The following is a 9,705-nucleotide window of genomic DNA, read 5'->3' as shown; positions in this document are numbered from 1 at the left end:
TGAGAGGATCGGCATTTCGAAAACAATCTTGCTACGGTTGGTGGTGTCGGACAAAGGAACTCAATGGCAAGACTATTGAAACTGTTGAATTTGTACCTGATATGCAGATCGAAGGCTGACTTTTCTTCTCTCCCTTCAATCCACTGATCACCACGACACTGAATGGGCAGAACTCATCACCATAAATCAATTTTACTTTGTTTCCCACTGCCTCTTTCAAGTTTGCTCAGTGGGAGGACTTCTCCGCCCCTAGTTCAAAACTCACTCAGTAAATTGTTTTCTGATCTCTCATAGATCATGGAAGATCCTTCACACATTTAAAAATAAAGCATAGGGGCGCCTGGGTGGCTCAGTCGGTTAAGTGTCCGACTTCAGCTCAGGTCACGATCTCGCGGTCCGTGAGTTCAAGCCCCGCGTCGGGCTCTGGGCTGATGGCTCAGAGCCTGGAGCCTGCTTCTGATTCTGTGTCTCCCTCTCTCTCTGCCCCTGCCCCGTTCATGCTCTGTCTCTCTCTGTCTCAAAAATAAATAAAACGTTAAAAAAAATTTTAAAAATAAAGCATAGAATCTCCACTGAGAAATTAAAGTTCTAGTCACCTATAATAATTTAGATTCCAAACTTAATTCAAAGTTAAATCTTCCCGGCCTTCCTAGTTAGGGCCTTCTGTAATCTTTCCCTTATATCCCTTCTGCTCACCAGCCTGGTTTCTGACCCACATTTGCTTTGCCCTGGCAGGTTGCATGAGCAGCCTCTTTACTCCCAGCCACTTCAGCCTGTCAGGTAGCAGCCTGTGTCTCACCCTTTGTCTTCTCAGTCAGCCCTCGGTCCACTTTGTCTCTCCAACTGTAGGTGATACGGTACTGTGCTGTGAAGAGTTTCACTGAGATGAAACTCTTGGTCTGAGATGAAGGGAAGCATCGCCCACCTTCACCCTTGCTCACAGCCCATGAACAGCTCCCCACAAATCAGTCCAAACTATGATAAGCTCCCTCTGATGCCCAGAAACCCAATCCTTTTATACTCTCAGTGTCAATGAGGAGTTTAAGAGTCACGTAACTGGTTTCTACTCATTCCTTTGAAAATTTTCATTTTGGTTTAACACCTTGTTATTCAAATGTGGTCCAAGGACCCTGTAGCATCGTCTCAGCGCTTGTTAGAAACAGAGAAACTCAGGTCCCTGTCTCAGACCTACAAAATCAAAATCTGCATTTTAGCAAGATTTCCAGGCAATTTGTGTGCATGTTAAATTTTGAGAAGTGCTGCTTTAGAAACTCTTTTCGACTGTATTTTGGTGTCTCGGTCAAAACTTCCTATTTAATTTTCTGTTAACACATTTGTGGTTCAACCTCCTTAATGTAGCAGCGTGGGTTCTATTTTCAGAAAGGAGGGATGCTGGTGTCTGTCCTTTGCAAGTTCGGATCTCCAACCGCCTAAAGAACTAAAGTAAATGTCTTTCTGCTGAATTCAAACATTCCTCTGTTACTTCCAATTCAATATAACTTAAACCGAAGTCATCATTTTCCCCCAGACTTGACACCTCTTCCCGACTCCTTTTACCTATAAACCTACCCATTCTTTAAGACCTGATAAAGGTCAGTCTCCTCCAAGGCTTTTCTTGACTACTACAGACCACACTGATCGCTCCCAAGTCTCATCTCACACACCATATCATCCTTCAGCACTTCTTATATGCTGCTATGTTTCATTTAAGCTAGACTGCCCTGAATTGGTATTTAATTTTTTATTCATTCACTAATATTTATTGAGCACTTACTATGTGCCAATCAATGTTCTAGGAGCTGGGGATATAGTGAAAAGCAAAACAGATTAATTTTCTGCCCTTATGAAATGCATATTCTTGGGGAAGAAAGAGACAAAAAAATAGATAAACAGATAAATACGTAATCTTCTAAGGATGACTATCAAATTAAGATCATGAGTCCCAACCTCTCCCTTTACCTGTAGCTCATACAGTCAGTTCTCTGCTCAGTATCTTCACCTGGATGTCTGACATGTGTCTCTAACTTAACATATCCCGATCGAACTCATGATTTTCACCCTAATGCCCCCTTTCTCAGTGTCCTCGTCTCAATAAACGGCATCCACGTCCCATCGATCTCTCCTTCTGTCCACCCCACTTCTACTCCATCATCAAGTCCTGGTAACTCTGCTTCTAAACTTATCCAAAACATCGCCACGTCTCCCCACCTCCTCTGCTGCAGCTCTGACCAACAGCTCCTTTGGACTGTGACAGTAACCACCCGCCAGGTCCCATGCTTCTGGCTCCATCCATCTACCACAGTAGCACTCAACACAGGAGCCAGAGCAAACCTTTTACAGGGTAAGTCTGAGCATTCCCTAGCTCAAACCCTCCAGAGGCTTCCCACTGCACTAAGAATTAAATCCAGAGACGCCGCAGACTCTAAACTCCTTGTGACCACTGACTTTACTCCCACCTCTGTCCCCATGCCTTTCCTAGCCCAGCCACCTCAGCCTACTTGATGTTGTCCGACTCACACAGCAGGCTCCCTCCCTAGGGCTTTTGCAATTGATTGTAGCACTCTTCCCCCAGAGAAGGCCTTCTCCCACCTAGGAGGCTGGCCTTCTCACTTCCTTTAGATCTCTACTCAAACATCACCTCCTCTGAGAGGTCTTTCCAGATTACTTTACCCAACAAGGCACTCCCTCACCTTCTCCTTTTCTTTTCTTCATGACATTTGCCCACTGTCCACCCCTGCCGCCCCCCCACCCACCACCACACGGAAGCACACATTTCTTCATTCACCTGTTTATTTACTGTCTTTTCACTAAAATGTAATTACCCTAAAAGGTAATTTCTACAGAGAGCAAGAAATTTGTTGTTGTGTGGGGTTTTTTTTTTAATTTTTTTTTTAACATTTATTTATTTTTGAGACAGAGAGAGAGAGAGCATGAACAGGGGAGGGTCAGAGAAAGAGGGAGACACAGAATCTGAAACAGGCTCCAGGCTCTGAGCTGTCAGCGCAGAGCCCGACACGGGGCTTGAATCCACAGACCGCGAGATCATGACCTGAGCCGAAGTCAGACGCTTAACTGACTGAGCCACCCAGGCGCCCCTGTTGTAAGTGTGTTGTTTTTTTTTTTTTAATTTTTTTTTTCAACGTTTTTTATTTATTTTTGGGACAGAGAGAGACAGAGCATGAACGGGGGAGGGGCAGAGAGAGAGGGAGACACAGAATCGGAAACAGGCTCCAGGCTCCAAGCCATCAGCCCAGAGCCTGACGCGGGACTCGAACTCACGGACCGCGAGATCGTGACCTGGCTGAAGTCCGACGCTTAACCGACTGCGCCACCCAGGCGCCCCCCCTGTTGTGTGGTTTTAAACTATTTCATGCCAAGCCCCTCGACCAGTGTGTAGGGAGTCGTTATTCAGTAAATATGTGTTGAGTAAGTGAAGCATAATCAGAGTACCTAAGTTTGCGAATTATTGACTTTGTTTAATGACAACCCAAAGTGTCCCTGTAATTACATCACTATCACCAACTTGTATTTTAAAATGCTTCTTTAAGTAGGATTACAGCTGGGAACTGGCCCTCGCATATTCCAGCCTGACAGTGTCATGCACATGAGTATCGTCCATCATATGCATGGCAGTAGAAGGAAAATTTGAGAGCAGTTGATCTAAAATACAATTTCCAGACCCGTTGTGCAGGTAAGTTTTTCTTCTGGAGGCATTAAGTGACAAGGCGGGAGCTTGGCCTCAAGAAGCTGTCCCCTGACCTTCTCTGAGGAGTTGGGAAGATGTTGCCTCCCACATGCAGTGAGGAATTCACCCTGCCACCACCTTGCCTGCATCAGAGCAAAGATGTGGACATCAGTTTGATGGCGATGTCCTCTCAGCACGGCTCTGACTGTGACCCCTGACTGTGCTGTAGACACACACAGAAGTTTTTAAGAAACAGCCACACCCCTAGAGATTCTGATTTAATTGTTTTGGGTGAGCCAAAGCATTAGCACTTCTTAAAAGCTCCCCTGGCGATTTTAATGTGCAGCCAGGGGGCCAGCATCTGGTCTATAATCCCCGGGTGTTAGCGCCAGGGTAACACAGAACAGAGGCACATTCTGGGCAGAGCCAAGTACGAGGCACTTGGGGTGAGACCCGGGAACCACAGCTGGTCTCAGCCTCCTTGAAGAGCTCACGGCCCTGTGGAGGGCTTCACAGCTGTATGCTCATATCCCAGTTAGAACACTGGGAATACTTCGGGGTTCGACAGTTCTAGAGGTGTGGAAAACTTAGGAAGATTCAAGAAAAGAATGGATGGAAATATCTGCGGTGTTTGGAACATGAAATATATGAGGCAAAAGTCAAAAATTAGGTTTAGCTAGCTTGGAGAAGTAGAGTTGGTAGGAAAGTTAGTAGAAACAGAGTTAACTTTTCGATCATTTTTAAGTGATTACATATATACCTACACGAAGAAAGATCTAGTGTACAAAAACGTGTGAAATAGACACAAGAGAGGTTAATTATTTATGCCTGTATTATACACACAAATACACACAGATTAGTTACAGGCTGATATTTACACAGTATTTACCATGGGCTGGGTACCATTCTAAACTCTCTGTACAGCTGCGTGTATATTCACTCATTTAGCTCTTTGGATAACCCGATGAAATAGATACAGATATTATTCTTATTTTACGAGGAAGAATCTGAGGCACTCGAAGGTTAATTAACTTGCTCTTGTTACCATATGGATCTGGAACTTAAATCTAACTGGACTGGTTGCAGTGTGATACACATATACATACGTGTATATACATGTATATATACATAGATATATGTTATATACACTGTGAGTTTATGCATGTATATATCCATCTTTCTAGATACATACTATAGCTAGCTATGTAGTACTATGGGTGAGTATACCCACCCATCCACAGACATACAGATGCACATACGTGTGTAGTAATGTCTTAAAGAACACACATACAGGGGCGCCTGGGTGGCGCAGTCGGTTGAGCGTCCGACTTCAGCCAGGTCACGATCTCGCGGTCCGTGAGTTCGAGCCCCGCGTCAGGCTCTGGGCTGACGGCTGGGAGCCTGGAGCCTGTTTCCGATTCTGTGTCTCCCTCTCTCTCTGCCCCTCCCCCGTTCATGCTCTGTCTCTCTCTGTCCCAAAAATAAATAAAAAAAATTGAAAAAAAAAAAATAAAAAAAAAAAAAAAAAAAAAAAGAACACACATACACATTTTGCTTTACAAAAAGATGCAGTTTGCTTTCAACAATAAGCAATACTTATTTAAACAATAACTTTTAACATTGGGATTCACAAACAAGTAAGCAAGAATTTTGAAGAGAAAAACACTTCCGCGATCATGTGATAACCCATTACAAATCCCTTGTTGGGAAAGGTTTTTGAGACAGATTAACTGGAAGGCACGAGTAGTTCAATGGAAAGTCTCGTACATTTGTTCTGAGTTATTTTAGCATGTGATGGATAAATATGGTGAAAAATGTGTTCTTTCAGGATTTTCCTGAGGGAAAACATAAAAGCCTGGCTTTTAAATATTAAGGCTCTGAAATTCGGTGACTCAATGACTTATTGTTCTCTAACTGGCTAATTGGCAGGGGGGCAGGGGGGTTGGTATTGGGGAGGATGGCATGTTCTTGAGGAGACTGCACATCAACAGGGCCATTAAAAAGCTTGAGTTTGGGTTTGTTTTTGCTTTCACTGTTGTTATTTTAATAAATTAGGCAAGGTGCTTAAAGGATTGCCCAGGGAAGTAGTTGAAATGCCATTTTTACAAATACCATCTAAAATTTTCTTGGAAATAGGTCTGGGTTTAATGCGATGATCTTTTTTTTTTTTTTTTTTTTTTTTTTTTTTTGGTTAATGTTTATTTATGTTTGAGAGGGAGAGACAGAGTGCTAGTGCAGGAGAGGCAGAGAGAGAGAGGAAGACACAGAATCCAAAGCAGGCTCCAGGCTCTGAGCTGTCAGCACAGAGCCGGACACGGGGCTCAAACCCACAAACCGGGAGATCATGACCTGAGCTGAAGTTGGATGCTTGACTGACTGAGCCATCCAGGCGCCCCATGCAATGATCTTTTAAACGACGAATATGCACATGGTTCTAAAAATTAAAATATTCTTTTATTTTCTATTGGTTTACTTGAGAGACAATTTAGAAACCTTCCTATGTGGGATTGAAATTCTTTAATTTCCTAAATATTTGTGATTTGATCATTATAATGCAAACTCAGCTGAAAGGTTAATTTGAAATGAACTCACAACATAATCATTTGGTCAATTTAATTAAGTAGTACTGAGTGTAAAGAGTGTGCAGCAATAATGAACAAACATAAGCTGAGGGTGAGGGGTGAAAGTCTCCGAAGGTCGAGGATGATGAATAAGTAAGGAGGGTGATACCAGTTACACTGGCCCTTGTTCCATTGTCCCGAAGTTGTTGATAGTTAATGAAATGTTTGAGTATCAAAGACAAGAGACAAAGGTGCTTTATGGAATACTGGTGACCAAAGTCTTCTTGTGAAAGGGCAGCCGCTCAACTTGGTTGATGCCCATTAAGGGCCAAGTTAGCCTATTTTTAAAACACAGAAGCCCTGCAGAGCCATCCTTTCCCTAGTTTCATATTCCCCTTTGTCTAGTAGGATGTGTGCTGTGAATGTAAATGGACTCTTCAGACGTAGTTACGAAGTGACTCGTGGAGCATCCATAGCATTTCTGTCCTGTCAGCCGGATTTCCTCGGGGGGCTGGGTCTGCCACCTCCCCTGCCCTGCCCTGCCCTATCCGGTCTCCCCTACGGTTAGGGATCTCTGGGGGACAGGGAGCGTTTTCCCCTGCAGCTCGCACCCTGCCCATTCTTAGCCAAGCTTTCTGCTCCAGACCTTTCCTTGTGTCCTGACTCTGGTGGTGAGTGGAGCTACATCTCTAGGATCCCCACTTGGATCTTTCTCGAAAAAGACCAAAAGCAGGTAGCAGGGCCACTGCCTATCCCATGCCCCTCCTCCTGGCACTGCCCAGATCTTGTCATCAGAGGCGACCTTCCACACAGGAGGTACCATTAGATCATATCAGCCCCAGGAGAGAAAAACCATCTAGCACTAGAAGAAAAAGGATGGCAAGAGTCTCAAAGAACTTATTTTAATCATCTTCACTTTTCCAGAGCTACCAACAATACCTGGCAGTCACGGGTGTTCAATAAATACTGGTTGTACTGAACTTAGACTCCTTTTCTTCCTCCTCCCAACATCACCTTCAGGATCAGCAGCCCTATTAGGGGTTTCTTATGAAATTACCATAAAATATTTTACTTATAATGCCTCGCATGTGCATTGTCCCAGGTCAACAAAATTTCCAAAATTCAGATGCCTTAATTAAAAAAAAAAAACTTTTTAAGAGATAAGGTATGGTATATAATTTGGAATATAAGGCATAATAGTAAAGAAATGAGTTTTAAGACTCTGTAAGTGTTAAAAACTGGCAATTACCAAAATGCCCTTTAATAGTGGAATGGATAAATAAACTGTAGTATAGCCACACACTGGAATACTATATAGCAACAAAAATAAGCAGTCTACAGCTACACAGAAAAATATGAATGCATGTCGCAAATATAATATTCAGAGAATTAAGCCACATACAAAAGAATACAGTGTAGGAGTTCATCTATATAAAGCACAAAGCAGACTAAATGATCTATGCTATTAGAAGTCATGATAGTGGTTGCCTCATAGGCAGAGGTTCTCAACCAGGAGTGGTTTGGTCCTCAGGGCATATTTGGCCATATCCGGAGAGATAGTTTTCATTATCATGCCGGAGATGGGAGTTGCTACTGTGGGTAGAGGGTAGAGGCCAAGGATACGGCTCAAGATCCTGGAGTACATAGGACAGCCTCCCCCACCCCCAGCAAAGAACTCTTCGGCCCAAAACATTAATAGTGCTGGGGTTGAGAAGCTCTATCTTAAGAGGAGTCATGGCTGAAAACATACAGAGGAAAGCTTCTGGGGTCTGGTAATATTCTGTTTCTTATCTGCTTGCTGATTACACAAGTGTGCTCCATTGGAAAATTCATCAAGCTATACACATGGCACGTGTACTTTTCTAGATGTACATTATCTGTCAACAACATGTTTTTAAAATGCTGAAAAGCTACCTATGCTTTAGTAAACCTTTGTTTAATAAAAAATATACCCTAGGATTCAAACAAAGAATATGCTAAGCAGCTCTCAGCTTACATTAACCAAAATCATCTAGACTTAGTAGAAAACAGAAAAAAACAAGTAACATGTTATAGAAAACCCTAAATGTTTAATAAGACACAATTTAAATCTTTCACTCATCGAATTTTGCACTGAATATTAGAATTTAGGATGCACTTTAAAATGGCAATGACAATTTCATAAAAAAGAATCATGCACTAATAAAAAATGCATGAATGTTTTATTTACCAGAAAATCCTGCTTGATCTGTAGGTAGGAATCTGGCCAAGTCACTTAGAATCAGAATTTGTTGTGTCAGCATCTGCAGAGACCAAAGAAGAAATTATCTACTTTAAAATGCCTCAGTGCTTTCCATAGCTTCTTCTTGGGACCTCTCTTCAGCCTGCACATCTGCAGCATCTCCTGCTCTGGGGTTGTTGGTTCGCAAACCAGACCCATACATGGAGGCCAGGCAGAGACCCAAGGAAAGGGTAGGCCACTCCAGATTGGCAGATGGCAGGTTTAACAAGCAAGGGAACTTATTTGCCAGGCTTGTCTTGGGTGGCCATGAGATGAGTAGACCCATACCTACTGCCAGAATCTTAAAAAGTTTACATAAATTCCTGGACAGGGTTCAGTCATGTATAACGACCTTCCAGAGGGTCTCAACACCACCTACCTCACTATCTCGAATCTGTGCCCTTGAAAATGGCTCCAGTTGTAGGAAAGGTGGGCAGAAGTTACATTCCAAGGACAGGAGAGGGGTTGGGGAATCTCTCATTACCCACTAGCAGCTTGTGGGTCAACTTGGGATCACATCCTCTTGATGACCTTCCCCAACAGTGATGAGGTCCTCTGGCCCATGAAATTTACAAGATTTTCACTGAATGAATTGTTCTCAACAGAGCGTTCTGAATGAGAAAGTCTACTGTGGTCATCCTGTCCTCACCTCCCATTTATATGTTGTATGTGTTGAGGGCAAATAACTTCTCTTCTTAGTTCCCAGGCCTCCAATCAAGCCTCATGTGGAAGGAGGTAGGTCCCAAAACCATGGACTCCAATCCAGATGGAAAGAGATCTTGGAAGGGGGTAAGTCTATTTTGCATGTAGAGGAAACAGGAATAATTATGGCCAGAACATAAGGCTGTGAAAGATCATTTACAAAAATGGCCATAGTTACTTTCTTCCCTCAATCTAGACCTCCATGAACCATGACTTTGCACTTCTTTCCCTGGGGAGATGGAGTCCATTTCACCCCTGCTTGAAATCCGGACTGGACTTGGGGCTTGTTTTGATTAAAAGAGTGTAGGGAAAGTGAGGCCATTCCAGTTTGGAGCCTAATGCTCAAGAAGTCTGGCCCACTTCTGCTTACAAGAGCCATGCCCGTGCCTCGTGAATAAGCCTGGGCTGGTCAGCTGGATAATTAGAGACCACATGGAGTAGAGACAAGCCATTCCAGATGAGGTCATCTTAGACCAGCCAGGTCCAGCTAATCAAGG

This window comes from Panthera uncia, chromosome C2 (assembly GCF_023721935.1).
Source record: "Panthera uncia isolate 11264 chromosome C2, Puncia_PCG_1.0, whole genome shotgun sequence".
Taxonomy (NCBI): Eukaryota; Metazoa; Chordata; class Mammalia; order Carnivora; family Felidae; genus Panthera; species Panthera uncia.
Note: the sequence above shows the minus strand (reverse complement) of the source record.